The sequence below is a fragment of the Diorhabda carinulata genome, chromosome 10 (assembly GCF_026250575.1).
Source record: "Diorhabda carinulata isolate Delta chromosome 10, icDioCari1.1, whole genome shotgun sequence".
In the NCBI taxonomy this organism is placed as follows: domain Eukaryota; kingdom Metazoa; phylum Arthropoda; class Insecta; order Coleoptera; family Chrysomelidae; genus Diorhabda; species Diorhabda carinulata.
Window position 1 is genome coordinate 10,236,970 of NC_079469.1, and position 17,026 is coordinate 10,253,995.

The 17,026-nt window shown below is 30.0% G+C and overlaps 1 protein-coding gene across 1 annotated transcript in view; it reads left to right on the forward strand.

The window, feature by feature from the left end:
* The first annotated feature begins 11,862 nt into the window (after positions 1 to 11,862).
* The window catches only part of LOC130898581 (facilitated trehalose transporter Tret1-like), a 51,241-nt gene continuing 46,077 nt past the window's right edge, over positions 11,863 to 17,026 (forward strand). The window contains exon 1 of the mRNA XM_057807976.1: positions 11,863 to 12,049. The gene's annotated coding sequence lies outside the window, so the exon portion shown is untranslated. The remainder of the gene's footprint in view (positions 12,050 to 17,026) is intronic.

Below are 17,026 nucleotides of genomic sequence, written 5' to 3' on the forward strand. Positions count from 1 at the left end.
GAGTTTTTTGATAAATTCCAATTTATCGGTTAGGGTAAGATGGGAGAATGGTGGTCAGTTAGGAATACCGGTCACGTTAAAATCTCAACTTCCAAAAATATTCTGATATTGCTACTAATGCTGCCATCTACTATGGGGCTGAGTAAACTTATTTACCCATCTTGCAATCCTATTGCGGATCTGTGGATAAAATAAAAAAAGTGAAAATCGCGATGGAAAAATAGGGGTTGATCATAGAGGGTTGAAATTTTAGGGTTGTATGTATTTTTTAATGTTGTATCGTAAAAAAACAAAAACTTGATGAAAAATAGATGTTCGATTCTCAGACCTACCCGATATGCACACAAAATTTCATGAGAATCGGTCAAGTCGTTTCGGAGGAGTTCAATTACAAACACCGCGACACGAGAATTTTATATATTTGATGTTACTTCTACCTATCTCAAATATCAGGTTGGTTTATAGAGATTTCGGTCCATTTAATTTCCATTTTCCGACTGGCAATCACTAATATCAATTCACTCTACTTTTCTTCTTGGAAGTCTGGAAACAAATTCTGTTACTGGCCAACAATAATATCAATTCAATTTCGGAAAGAATTAAGTATCATTTAGCCTTGATATTCGTACTAATATTGGAGTAGAATCAAATAAGTTCATGGAAAATATTACCTGTGTATATTGATGGGAGAAATCAAGCCAACATTTTAGTTTTTTACATCAATACCAAATAAATGTCCCCCCTTTTTTGTCACGCCTAACGTATATCCTCGTTGAGCTCCCGTAGAATCCTGGTCGTCCACCTGGACCATTTTCAGAATCGGATCTAGACCCAAAGCGAGTTGTAGATTCTCTCGATATTAAATCTTTTTATAATTATTTATAACAATTATGCATTCGATGCATTTTAATATGCCGGTTATTAAAAAAAATCTCTCGGCGTTATTATTAAAACACATAACCATGACTTAACGATATCCGTAGATTTTAATAAGTATAATCATTAATAATGAAATATTTTTAAATATTTAGTTTCAAGAAAATTATAGTCCAAGATTCTCGATATCATTTGTGAATAATTGAATCTAGGGAAATTTATCACGTAGGCAACAATATTTTGTTACTAATTATTTTGATTACATATTAAGTTTCAAAAATAAATCTATCATATGACAGAATTATTAAATATTATTTGGATTATCAGAAATCAGAGAAGACTCTTGGAATTATTAGGGAACTAAATCTAGAGGTGGTTGTTTGCTTTCTTAGAAGCGGATTGGTACGGAATACTCCAAAACTGTTATCGAGGGGAGAAATGGGCCTAATTAATGAACATGCTAAAAGCAATTGCTGATTAGTGAAGATGGAATTTGTTAACATAAAATTACTAAAAAAAAGTTCTTAAAAAAAGTTTATATTTTTTCAAAAAAAGCATCACATTCCGTAAAAAAGCGAATATAAGTCGATGTTGAAATAATACAAAATATAATTTTTGTATTATCAAAATATTTAAGTATACAAAAAAAGTAGCTTACTATTGAATAAAATTTGAACACCTTGGAAACAACTTATTACTAAATAGTTCCAAATGCTCCATTGTCAAATTATGTCTTCTTGTCATCAACAAGAACATTATTGAAGATTATGCAATGACGATCTCAAAAAAAACGTAATGACTGACAAATTGAAACTATACAAGTACAAGTTGATTACTTCTAGTCTAGTATATAATCTAGTTGCGGGCTAAAATTATTCAAAATATTTTTCTGATGTTTTTATATGGATACGTCACATTTATTATTATAATAAAAATTGTTTTAACTACAAAGTAAAAAATTGCGGAATTACTCATTTCTGTAAAATGTCACGTTTAGTTGTTTTTTAGGTGATGAATTATTCAATCGTTAGAATTTTTTAGTATTCACTATTGATTTTTTTAACATACTACCACATTTTTTTCAAATAATTTGATTGATTTCGAGATACAAATTTTTTTTTGGTGCACGCATGAATCATTATATAGAATGAGGTAAGTGTTTATAGTTTCCACAGATTGACATTTCGATGCTTTAGAATTAATGAAGTCTGAAACTCTCATAAATATTATCAATAAATTTTTACTTATTATGATACAGGAATATGATACAAAATAACTATCAATGAATGTTTTATATTGTGAATAAGCATTTATTCATACAGGGAATAATTTCACAAAGAAAATCAAATTTAATTAACCTTAAACACAAATATTTGACTGAAAAAACCATATGCTTGACAACATCAAAAAAGCCCATTAGATGGAAAGTAGACTAGGTCAAGTAATACAACAGAGAACGAAATACAGTCAAGGAGACGCAGAAGACAAGTTGAGAGGACAAGTAGCTAGAGCAAATAAGGTTGTGGGATATCTTCAGAACATAGTATTGCGGAAAAAGCAAGTTAGACAAGAAACAAAGGCACAACATCAGAAACAAGACCAGAAATAACAAAAACGAAGCAACTCTTGTAGACCACAGAAATGAAGCTTCTCAGGCGAATCTCGGGAAAAACACTATTAGACCGAGAAAGAAGGGGAAACATCAGATGATAATGTGATGTAGAGAACAATAACGAATGGATGAAAAACAATGGAACCAACATTTAAGTCGAATGACAGACGATAGACTGGTAAAAATAGCAAGAGATTAATCTCCAAATGGAACATGAAGTAGAGTTCGTCCACAAAAGAGGTGGAGTGACAATCTAGATCTAGCTGTTACTGCTGTTATGGAAGAACGAAGAAGAAGAAGACATATATCCTATAGTTTTTGTCTGACTTTATAAAATGGAAAAAAAAATTTAAAAATAATCATATTTTTTGGCATCTCTTTCAGTTATTTTGTAACTGTTTAATGGTTATGTATGTATCCAGGTAGATGGTTAAACCCTGATGGCAATAGTCTTACAAAGTCGAGGACATCTGGCCCAAAAGTTCATAAACTTTTATGTAATACAATTTATCTTTAAATAATGGTTTTTTCCAATTTATTTATTCAAATTTTCATTTTTACTCAAGACATTTTGATATTATCATTGTTTGCGTTACTGTTGCTAGGGAGAAATGTTTAATGTGCCAAAATGTCATAAGAACTTGAAATTTTTAGCGAAAATAGAAAAAGCCGAAAAGGCATCGTAAAAATTGTTAATTAGAAGACCCAAAGACTCATACCACAAAAAACAACATATTTAAAGTGGATGTCAAAAGATTGTGAAGAAAATATAAACGACACTGTGCTAATGGGTTAGCATCTATCTGAAAAATTTATTTCCAAGCTCTCTATGGCCTAAATATTTTATGATAAATAAGACTTCTATGGTAAAAAGAATATAATTTGTAATATTCACAAATTATGTGAAGATTTGAAGTAAAGGTCGTATGAGAAACAACCAAACACTTTGTTATAGAATTTATCCCAGAGGCAAATGAAACGTTTTCAATGAACAAGGTTGAATTATACAGTATTTGGTGGATGTCGGCGACAAGGAATAACTTTTTCTTAATGAGGCTAGGAACAAAAAACTAATTTTGGTGGTTTAATGTTTGGTTAAATCGTTGTGTTATTTTCATTTCATGACAAAAAAAGTTTTAGCGTGTGTTATTACCAATATAATCGTGTTTCACATCGTAATCTCATCTTCGATACAGTTTGTTATCTTTTGTCTGAAGACAAAATACTATGTTATGGGATTGAATCATCTTTCAAATCTTATGCTCATTTTCTAGAAGTTAGAATGAATTTCATTTTATTCATCAGCTCAGTATTTAGAAATAATAATATTATGCAAAGATTCACTCAGTTGTTAATATCTAAGTAATTAATGATAGATTATGATGAATAATGCGTACGACAATTTTAGTTTATATATAAAATTAGATTTAATTTGAAAGTCAAATGATAATTGCATAATGAATCCCCCATTTGAATTTTTAAAAATGCACAACAACTTTGCTACTATTTTTATTTAATAAATCCATTATGGAATAATTATTATTTCAACTAATTGGAATATCATAAAATTGAGCTTCGTAATTATACAGGAAATTTTTTTAATCGTTTGAAATTATCCACACGATTTTAATAATTGTATTAGCTTCTTCGGCCAAATCCATATTATTACTATGTTGAGAAATTTTCATCTTGTTTATACATTTTATTCCGATTACCTTATAAGTATCATAAAGTTTCAGTTTTCTATTTTCTCGTCTCAAAATTCTGTAGCTTTCTAATATTTTCTTATCTGTTTCGACAGCTAAGGGATTTCTTTTAGGAATTGTATTGCTCTTTGAATTTGTTCTAGAGTTCTTACATTTTTGTTCACTTTAATAAAGGTTTGTTCTTTGTTCTGTCTACTTATAATTCATACACAGATCATAAGACTTCATTTAACGGCCAGTCTCATATTACAGTCTCATAAAAGGCATTATTTCAAGCAAAGTTGAATCATGTACAACTTTTAAAGTGAGGTAATTATTTTCAAACTATCAACACTTATGTAATATGAATAAAGTTTATTCAAATTCATTATATTTTTTATTGCAATCACAATTTAATACGTTTCTAGATCTGGCTATAAGCAGAAAAGAGCTAAAGCGTTTAGCATTAGCATTTCTAGACTCGATTGTTAATAGTTCTCCACTCTTTTTGATCAAATAAGTTCTCGTGACCCAAACAGAGCAGAATGGAACAAAAAGTGGAAGGTAACTTTCAAAATTTACCCATTCCTAGACTAATTCCGATTATAACTCATTAAGCAATAATATTTCCAGGTAACTAACTGTTAGTACTGATCGTAACTAACTAGATTTCATGAAAAAGTGAATTTTCAAGATAACTTTATGACAACTATAAACGTATTAACTCAAAAGTTCAATTCCAATATCTTTATCAGGTGTTCCACCAAATCCTTCTTGTCGTCTTTTCCATTTCCTTGGTATATTATTTCCATAAGCCTTATTCTTATTTTTTTGGCTGATCAAAACTCATCTTTTCAGTGAGAGCAATATTTTTTTGTAAATTTTGTGGATCAAAATAAAAAATTGCAGAACAAAATTTGTCGCCCTTGAAATATTTCGCTCAAGGTCACAGCCTACTGGAAATCCACCATTGGAGCTTGAGAAAAGCGCCTCAAACTGCGTCAAATCCTCCAGAAACCCCTTATGAAGCTTTTAAGGAGTTAATCAAAATATTAATAAGATCGATGATAAATAGGTAGCTACAATAAGGGCATGTGGTGGCAATATGAGCTGAGTTGAGTAAACTTATAAAATTAGTAATGAAAAATGAGTAATTGTTTTGTATGGAAGGTAGACTTTGTGACCTAAATTCTCTTCAATTAAATAGGGTTCATTATTTGGAAATTATAATTTATCGTGTACGGGTCTTTTTAACTCAAGGTAAAATAGTAAAATGTGTAAATTATCTCTACCACTGCTTACGTTTTTATATGACTGTGCATAAAAAATTAAAGATGATAAACAACTGATACATAAATTTCTTTGATAATCATATAAATTAACTGCGATGAGTTTGTTATTATTTGTTGAATAAATTGTATCATTGATGTTTGAAATTACCGATTCTATTTTAATTATTATCAAGTATAGATATAGTGACAATTGAAATTAGAATCCAAACATTTCATGAGTTCAAAAAAATTTATGCATCAAAATAACAACTAGTAAACAGTACTATTTGACCTATCCTTTTTATTCTCGAAAGGATAACAAAGCTTACAATATTTTAAGTTTTCCAATTGTATCTCACATAAAAGTTTCAAAAATTATACTGAATTTTGAATTACATTCTATTATTCATAAGATGGCGGCTCAACAGATTGTTGCTTTTTTGGAAGTTGACACCACGATGATGATATCGTTAGTTTCCACTGTTTCCGATGTCATATTTCAAAATTCTATAAATCTGATGAAGTGCCTCAAATTTCAAATCGAAATTGTGTCACTTGATTGGAGATTACACAAACAACGGATCAGAGTTAGACAAAAAAGGCTTAAAGAGAAGCGATTTCAGGCAAATGAAAAGTTGATAATTTTTTTTTTTTGAATATTTTGAATGAACTGTAAACGTGCTACATCAATTGTATTGAGAAACAGGGATATAGTGAAGAAAAATAGATATTTCCAACTTTTTCATTGTATTAATAACAGAAGTTCTGAAAATGAAAAAAATATGCAGAATGCTATGTCAATATGACAAAGAATCATGGCATTCCAATTGAATACACAACATCCAATAATCTTATTGCCAGGTTAATCGTTGAAAAACATAAACTTCATTTACGGAATAAAGAATCGCTGGTTTTTAATTCAACTGATTGAATTAAAATACCTATTTTCAAAATGAGTACGTGAAATTGTTCATGAAACTGATAGCAATGTAGTTCGAGTGTATTTTCATTTTTGGTTGTTATGACTCCTGTCTTGATTAGGCAATATTCATATGGGTATCTGCTTACATGATATCAGCCAACCATGAATATAATCGTATATATGTATTTCTGATGCATCTACTTAAATAATCATGACTGATATCTTTTGTAGTTATATAGTTGTATATGAATATCATTTCAGAGGCGGTTTCTGTACGAATTTTCTGCCTTTTACAAAAATCAGCAATACCTTTTTTTAAAAAAGGCATATTCTATTTGACTCCTGCCAAAATATGAACAATCTGCGTCATTTAGTTCATATTTTACAGTCATCGATAGCCCATTATCTCCTATGGTCATTAAATCAATAAGAATATTTTTGTGAATCAGCACCAGTTCGGCTTGTATACCTAATTTTTGTTTTTGAATGTTCCATTTAACTATGTACTACTAAATCTGGTTTTGCCGGAGTTTGGTCAAAATTCTCTTTCTCAACTCTTCATGTGTAGTTGCTTCCCAACCTCTAGAATATACGTTTCGTTTCAAATTTCGCCAAAAACGTTCAATTGGTCGCCTCAGTTGAGGTACATTAGGAACATTTCTAGATTTCTTAGACTTCCCTATCTGGCCAAAACAAAACATACTTGTTTGCATACATCTTGGCGGTCACAGAATTTCTAGAAGAATAAATATATGCTGAAGAACGACCACTAGATGATATCTCCAACCATATCGATACTTTCAAGTTGAACTTTTTGTGTCTTTGAAAATACACTTCTGAATTCACTTCCTCGGCTTTCTGACATTAATTAATTGAGTCGTATTGTTCGCCCTTCCCTTCTCGTCAAAAGAGAGATATGACTGATTCTATTGAATATTCCATACTAATTTTTTCATTATGCACACAGCTGTACCTCTCTAATCTCAAAATGGTCAAAAAAGTGACTCTAATAATAACAATATATTTATATAACTGTAGTTCACACGCAATCCAGAAGTAACCCAGAAGTAATTGAAACAAAGGAAATATATTACAAAACAAAAACTACAATAAAAAGATCTCTTATCCAAAACAAAAAAATCTATCAACTTTTCACCCTCTTTTCATAAAGACAAATGTGGCTTTCTCATTAGAAAAATGTGATTTCTTTGAAAATTCGGAGATTTCTTTCCAATCATATTTTGCGGTTGTTGATTGTCCAAATATAACATTGAAAAAACAACCTGTTCCAAAAAAGATGCGGGCGAATATGTGTTTCATTATGTTTAATAATTAGAACAACGCTGTAATATGCTCTATCTATAGGTAGGAACAAAGTTTTGATCAGGGTAATGAGGAAAAAACTGGAACCAATTCAAAACAAAGGAGTTGGTGAATATCTAGGAGGCTTTAGAAAGGCGTCAAGCACGGTGGACAAGATTTTTACTTTAAACACAATACAGAACAATCACCAAGACACCAAAATCCAGATCGGCATCTACTCTTGAGAACAGAGAACAAATTGTATGAAACTTTATCACTTGAAGGTATCTTAAGACAATTAATAATAATGATGAAACTAAATCTGGATGGAACTGAAATCAAAGAATTGTCCGAAGAAAGGTTATCAAGTTTTCAAGGTAAAAGAGTACTGAAGTGGGGAGATTTTGACACTATAATAATTTTTTTTGATATAATATCACTGTTGATTGATTTTTTCGTTAATATTTTCTAGACTTCAACTAAATTTATTAATATTTATTATTAATACGCTTATATTAGATTGCATGTGGGTTAGTATATCCCACCACTTTCATTACTTCAAACGAAGTGGGCTAAGGCATCAACCTGCGGATTCGCCGGTCATGGGTTTAAATCCCATGTTTTGCTGATTTGACTCCCTTTGACTTTTTTATGGGGGTTAGGTGTATCAGCGAAGACCATTTGATGATGTAGACCATTTGGAGAGGATTATTTCTGAACAATGCCAAAAAATTACTCCAAATATGATTCACAATTAAATGTTTACAAAGAAAAGGTGAATATATCGAAGCTGTAGGACATTGAATTAAAATTTAATTATGTTTGTTTCTGTTTAATAAATATTCTTACTATGGATATTTCAATTTTAAGAATAAATAATTATTATTCATTCATTATGTATGTAAATTGTAACATTGTTTAAAAACAGTGATAAATATAGAGGTTATCATTTTTTAACAGGTAAGAGAGGTAAATTGTATTCAGCCAGAATAATAAATAGAAAATGATTAGTAAATAATAAAAAAACCTGAATTCTCATAATAAATGGCTGTAATTGCATATGTGAATATAACTTTTAATACAAAACATTTTTATGAATTGTGAAAAATAGAGATAGGAGATGAATTGTAACGAAGTCTACTTATTGGGAACGTGGCAATGAAACACCCAAAGTGGACTAATTTTAATATATTTCCCGAGCTTTCGAATACTTATGTATTCATCGTCTGGGAAATAATTAATTAAGATTTTCGTTGGTTTTGAATTGTATCAATTTTTGTGAAAATTTTTAAATTCATAGATTTCAAAATTCAATATTCAAATATTTCTATCAGTGTCAATTTGAATATTGAATTTTGAAACCTATGAATTTTTACAAGAATTAATACATTTACAAACCACCGAAAGTCTTAATTACTTATTTCCTATACGAAGAATACATAAGTATTCGAAAGCTCGTAAAATAAAATGAAGTTAGTCCACTTTGTTGTTTCATTGATTACCACTTTTGAAGCAGCCTGCATGTACAATATCCACATGATAATTTTAAAATGCCACTTATTCATTTTCTAAATAAAAATTGATATAATCAAGGAAAATGAGGAATTTTCATGGCATTAAATAGGATTATAATATTTGATAAAAATACATACGTCACATCCTTCTTTCTAGCACCGAAAATTTGACAAAATAACGAATGAATTAATGAAATTATTATATAGAATTATTTAATTGCTTCAAAAAAGCATCACATATCAATTCTTCCAGTACAGCAGGAACCTCATTGAATCATTTTCAAAATTTATAATTTTGAGATTTGAGATAATTGCATTAACTTGTTATTGTATTCCAATTTTTTCTAGTTCTTTGTTTCACAAATAAAAATCTTCATTAAAAAATTTTTGTCTTTTCAAACACAAACTATACAGGTAAAGCCAAATTCGTAGAGGAGTGTCCTTCACTGCAGGGGAACAATATACAAGGTGTCTCATTAACATTTTAAAAAATGATACCGCGCTATCTGAAATGTGACGTACTAACAAAATATCCACGATTTATAACTGTCAAATTTCAATATCATAGTTCAATTAGTTTTCGAGATCTATAATGGCCAAAATCTCGTTAGACATTCTGTATGATGAATTGGTTTAGTTCTAATAGATATTCAATCATTGTGTTGATTTACAAATTGTTTAGATCATAATTCAATTCAGAACTTGGAAAATATTGAATGATTTTAAGTACATTTGAAAGTCCTTAGGGAAATTCAAGAGACAAGAGATAATGTTTTAATGATTAGTACTGAATCTTTTAGGCTTGGGTAGAAAAAGAAGGAAGCATTTGTGTCTATTATGTGATGAATTGTTTGATGTTTGCGCAATTCAGACACATATGAGCAAAAGACATTTTAAAATTGATAGTTATTGAAGGGGTGTGATGTATGAATGGTTGTCTACCCAATAGGTTCGGTTTTAGAGCAGGCTTCTAAGCCAAATAATAATTTTGATTCAAAATTCTTGTACTAAAAGTATTCTGTTGATGTGGATACTATGCTGAAATAAATTTATCTCGTTCTTTTATGCTTTTAAAAGCTCTTTGTTGATTGTAATCTTTTCGTATGTGGTTAGTCCTCATGTAACGAACGGGCTCTTTCTTGATCTGATTTCTTTCTATTGGTGTTCGTTGCTGTCTTCGAACAAAAGGTGGTACTATAGTGGTAGTGCTAGCTTGGAGAGATGGTAAAGCCATTCAATCGTAGTGATTTCTGGACGTATCATTAAGAGGTATTAAGTATGATGCACATTATACTAAACCGAACAGGCATAACTTGCGGTGGAGTAACATAATTCAACTATGGAAGATTTGTTGGTAGTGGGTTTGCTGCCCTACAAACATCTGAGAAGTTTTCTCAGAATATTGTTCTTACTAGAAACTTTCTGTTGGATGTCAATGCAATGTTGTAGTTAAGAGACCTGTCAATCTTTACATTTTTGGAAATTGTTTTGTCCTAATTCAACTCCTGACCATATCTGAGTTCACGTTTGGATCCCTTAATTCTCAAGTGGAAAGAAATTATGTCTGTTGTTTAGGAATCAGATTTAATATGATTTGTATTATAGTATGTTGAGATGTTTTCAAGGGCGTTCTTGAGGCTACTATTCATTGATAATTGGTTACTTTTACACTTTCAAATATACTTCGACGTTGAGTAGTTCTCTCAATTTAGTTTTTTCATGCATACACAATAATTATGTGTGTGCTACATAAGTCTTGTAGTAGTTCATTTTTTGACTGATGACATTGTTAACTGTAGCCTTTAAAAGTGCAGCCATATCGATACTGCTGATGTCATGGCCGCCAGATTATTCTCTGACAATATTATAAAAACTTTAAATGCAAAAATTATGTACAGGGTGTCAAACAAAGGTGACCCATATACTTTTCTCAATATCTGTAAGAGTTAAAAAAAAACTTTAATCACAAAAAATCTTTGTATTTAAAGGAATTTTTGGATTATTGACTTTTGGATTATACAGGGTATCCCAATTCTTCAGTATCGACATCAACTTTGGAATTTTAAATGGAACACCCTATATTTTATTGCGTTTCTTTATTTAGTGGTGAAAACAAAAGTAACTTTCATTAGACCTTTGATAGAACACGCATGAAAATAATACAAGTCAATAAATTAAAAATTCATCTAAATAAAAAGTTTTTTGAGAGGTTATAAAATTATTATTTGATATTATAAAATGTTCTCTATCTATTTTAAGGTATTAAGTACATTTTAAGTATTTTAAGTATTATTAAGGTAAAATGTTCTCTATCTATTTTAAGGTATTAAGTACATTCAGTTTATTAATTCCACGTCAAACGGTTTCGGTATTCCCGTTTTTTAATTATAAGCATTACTTTCCTTCATTACTTTTATGTAATAATAGGTATAAAATTCAAATTGTATCGCTCAATTTTACAAGAAAAATTAATTCCATATAGCTGTTACAAGACATCAGAATACTATTAATAAATGTCATTAAGGAAAAATTATGATAATTCATGTAACTGATAAGATTACGACAACTCTTTACATTTGTTTTATCGTCTCAAAGAGAGTGTAAATGACCTACACAAGTATCCCCCAAAAAGGATTTGATCGTTGCCGACCAGAGTACACACAATTTGATTAAATTCATTATCATTGTAATTTGAAGTGTAGTAGGGGAAACCATGCAGTGAAAATCTTAAGTTTATATATTTATCAAGCATGGTAGCGAGATTTGTCACACTTGGTTGTTTCTAACTTGCGTCAAAGTGATGTGAAATAAAATAATTTTTAGTGCAAAAAAATTTCACTGTGATATTATTGAGAAAAAATTATACGGTAAGGTTTACTCAATTTAATTGAATGACTTCAAACATTGAACGGTTTAATTTTTATTTCATTCATAAATAAAAAAGTCAGATAATGAACTCATAATTCTACCGTTCTGAAAAAAATTACAATATTGTCAGATATTTTTGTTTCAAGTAGTAATAGATAAAAAATTATTCAAAAACATTCCATGAAAATTATGGTGGTAGTATGTCTCTTCTTACAACACACTCAAACTATTTTTGAACAGATTCATTCCATTTTTATGAAGTGAGTTTCTACTTTCATTTTTGCAGGTTACATGAATCGTTATGAGCATTTCCTCATTTCGATTTCTATGATATTTACTATTTGTGAAAAGCAGTTGATTTTTATTTATCTATGCTAGAAAAATTAGAAATTGTATTTATTCCTATATTTCTTCCACATACATTGAGCTGATTACTGGTTGTTATGAATATGAGATACCAACACAGATCCTTTTTGTTGATTTCAATAGAGCTTATGATAGTGTGAACAGAAAAAAGGACATTAGAGGACACAACCAATAGAATAAAAATTAATAACAAGAAAAGTGAACCTTTCAAAACACAACGAGGATTAAGACAAGGAGACCCCTATCAACGGTACTATTTAATCTAGCTTTGAAAGGTATAGTCAGAAGAACCAATATCAACAGAAACGACATGATATTTAACAGAAATCACAAATGCTTAGCTTATGCCGATGATATGGCGTTGATAACAGAACAAAGTTTATGTAAAGAACAAATGTGGCAGTAAGACTAAAACCAATTTTACAAAAACATAATGAAATGCTAATAGAATTCGAGAAAGTAGAAAATTTCAGATACTACGAGATAATAGACGCCGAGAAGAAAAAGACATCGAACTATGAATTGTCAAAAGTAACAGCTGTCTTAGAAGAACATTAGCATCAAAGTTAACATCGCAGAGTTGCGATGGGAAAGAAGATAAAACTATGAAATTTATACACTTTTCAATAAGGCACCAACCAGCGCGTTTATAGATACAAAAAGATTACAATGGCTAGATCACTTAGAGCGAATGGACGAAGACAGGCTCTTGAAACGAGTTGCATGGAAGATACCAGAGAGCAAGAGAAGAAGAGGTAGACCAAAAAAAAAAGGTGGAGAGAAGCGCTGGAAGAAGACCTTAGAGAGAGAAATATCCAGAGCTTGAGAGAAAAAGCAAGGGAGAGAAGTTCGATATAATACTGTGGGCAAATAAAAACAACTTTCTATCAGAGAAATAACAAGTTGGAAAAAAGAGAATGTTTTTAAATTCAAAAGTAGAATTAGAACCAATATATTTTGTTCTATATGAAGGCTGAAAAAAAATATTTCAATTTAACATTCAAGCGACTAGTACCGGTCATAAGGGAAAAATGATATATAATTAAATATTTTTTTCTCGTTTTTTTATTATAATGTTTTTTTACGAATTACAGAATTATATAATTCTTAAAAAAATGTTTTTCCAATTATTTTTTCAACATCATTTCAAAGATAAATTCGCAGATTTTTTTCCTAACTCAGCGCAGATTAAAAAATGCCATTTCGATCAAAATGCGTTCAAAGTTTAAAGCTGTCGATCGCTCCAAACTGCTTGTAGAGCACCGAAAACGCACGAAAACTTTCTTTTTATTTCGAAATGGTTATGAAATTTTAGGAGATGTTTTTTGAAAATAGGTTACGAAGAATGTAAGACAAAAAACTTTTCGAAAATCATAACTGGTACTAGTCCGTTAAATCCATTTGATCGGCTAATTACTCAACCATTTATATATATCATACTAAATCATTTAAACCAAAAAATTCCCAATATATTTATTGAATTTGTCACAATCTTCGCATTTTGACCCTCACAATTCAGATATCCATATTTTTGTTCCTGATTCACCAAGAACTCTACTGTTTTATTCTTACAAAAAAAAAAGATTTGTCGAGGAGTCAAATCTTTTTAAGACGAATAATTTTCTTAAATTCGGAACAAAAAAATCACTCAGTACTAAATTCGCAAATGGTGTTTGAAGAAGCAAATGTTAGCCTAATTTTATTTATGAAATTTGATTTTGAAAATTGCATATATATGCACTCTTACATTGTCAAATGTGGTCTGACGAAATCAATATTTCGAAATATTCGTCCTCATGCCTCTTCACCATCAAAAGACTATTTTTTTATAAGATTTTCATCTTCCCTAATGTCCTAATGTCGATTTGGTAATTATTGCGACTCTGTATAATATTTTTTGTGAAAATCACCAACTACAATACGGATGATGCCTTTTTACGAGTAGTACCAAACATTTATATCAATTTTTACCTTTCTGAAATGAAATGTCACAATCTAGTACATTCAAATCCAACGAATACCTTTGGCACCGAATACGACATGATCTTTCACTCGAGCATCTCCCCTTTGCTAATGTCTTTTTGATATCGGCACTCACGATCACAATCATATAACATTTTTTTATTTGTATAGCTTCATTCAATATAGTAAGTGGTTAACTACTTGATTACCGAACACTGGACTGTAGAATTTAAAATTATAAAGATTTTTTATTTAATTCAAACCGTCGCATCTCATATGAGATGACCCACATTAAAGATTATGCATGACATTTGCGATGACACAGCACACAATATGGTTGAAGTGACAGATGACAGATGATCCACATACATACATCAAAGACAGATGCTGTTTGAGAAACAATAATACGAAACATAACTAATGACCAGAGATGGCTCTGGCGACTGAATTTCATCTCAAAGCAATCAAATTAAATTATGCAACCTGTTCAAATTAAAGAAAAAAATGTTAGTTAAAAGGTAAACTTATTGATTCTCCCTCGTAACAGTATGCTAGACTGCACCTTTCCTCTCAGATAATATCTATAATTCTTGAAACTATTTTTATATCATATAATCCATAATTGGTATTCAATGAAAAGCAAAAACTTCCGTCCATTTTGAACCAATAAAATCAACATTATTCAATAAAATTCTATCATAGAATTATTCACATTAATAATTAGCTATTTACGAAAGGAGCATAATGAGTAAGTTCGATTTTACATGCTAGAACAAAAGTTAACTATTGGATGACAAAAACACTGAATACTGAAATTCAAATAAAGTACCAATATACTAATTTTTTCTAGTTCATTCCTGTTATAAAATACGAGTATTAAAAAATATTTTCAAGAGTAGGGGTTTGAAATTAGTTAATAAATTCAACAATACTTGTAATTTGAAACAATTATTAGCTAATGGTTGAGGCGGAAATAAAATTGAGCAAACTAAATCATTCAATTAACGGTTTAAGGAGCACTTAGCTGATTTAAAATATAAAAGGGCAAAAAAATCGATAATGGCCGAGGACGAAGTCAGTCATAAGCATAAGTATGAATAATTTGGAATTACGATATTAGATGGACGAAAAGAATATTGGAGTGGAGGCCAAGAATGGATAAGAGAAGTAGAGGCAGGCCGCCAACAAGATGGAGTGACGATGTAAAGAAAATTGTAGGAAATTGGATACATACAGCTCAAGATAGAGATAGATGGTTTAAACTAGAGGAGGCCTATATCCAGCAGTGGATGGAAGATGGCTGATAGATGATGATGATATTACGATATCCATTTTATATTCATTAGATTTGAATTAAATCTGAAAATTTCTCACTAAAGTAATTTTTTCTTCTGAAGAAAGTTCGTTGACGGAATATTCCAGTTTATTTGGGTGGGTCAACTAAATAAGTGCGTTTACTTTCTGTATTTAACTCATCAGTCTTCAATTCCCAAGAAGGGAATATAATTTTTTATCTGTTTTTGAAATCTGTTTGGCTATATTTCTTTTCAGTATTCGATTCCTTTTTTATCTTTAATCTATCTGAGAATTGATCAGGAACTAAGTGTAATAGTGGAAATTATGAAACATACAATTTTTAGATTCAACAGAATGTTTTCGTTTTTGTAATGGGATCACCTTAATGTCCTAATAACGCCCTAATAGACCACTCCAACACTTTGATTTTTGATTTATAAAAGTTTCTGTATCTTTCGCTGAAATAATAACTTGAATATGAGATTATATCAGTTGACTAGAAAAATGAGATAAAAAATAATATTTATTCAATATAACTAGCAGCTTACAAATATCCTTGAACAAACTTGCATTAATTATAATCAATTAGCAAGTTAAAAGTTGCATAGTTTTTTTTGTTACATTTCTATATGTTTATCAAATTCTCTAGAAAATTCTTATCGACAATTCAAAGTGCAATTTAAAATATTCCAGGAATGTTCTTGGATTTATTTGCAAATTTCTATAGATATTTTCATTGCCTCGAAGTATAATTCACACAGTTTACAATGACCAGAACAGTGAGGTTTCTTATAAGCTAGATTTTTAAGAATGTCATCTGTTGCAAAGAAGATAGCGATTCTCTTTATGCAATTTTGAAGTGTATAATGTTATTATGAATGAAGAAGAGAGTAGATGGAAAATAGTGCTAAATGAGGAGCAATCTTGGTGCTTAAGCACCGAGACACTTAGAGACTGGACACTTTGGTGTATGGAAATGATAAATGTTGGTTCATTTATTTTCAAAAGCGTTTGAGAGAATTGATGTGGTATAGATCTTTTCTTATTATTAATTTTAATGATTATTTGTATTCAAAATTATTTTTCTCATAACTTGTCTTGTTTCCTTGGCCTCGGGTTTTTAATTGTTATTATCACTTCGTATTTGTATCAATATTTTACATGAAGTCGATAAGTCCTTACTTTGTATTAGATACACCAATTTCTGCTCTATTATGATGCCTCCGTATCATCTAAACATATTATCAATATCTCCCCTCTATTTATATCAATATTTAGCAAATCAATCCCATTTATTTTATCATAGTTTCTGGACGGCATGTATTTTTCAAAAACAAGCCTTTTGTTTATTT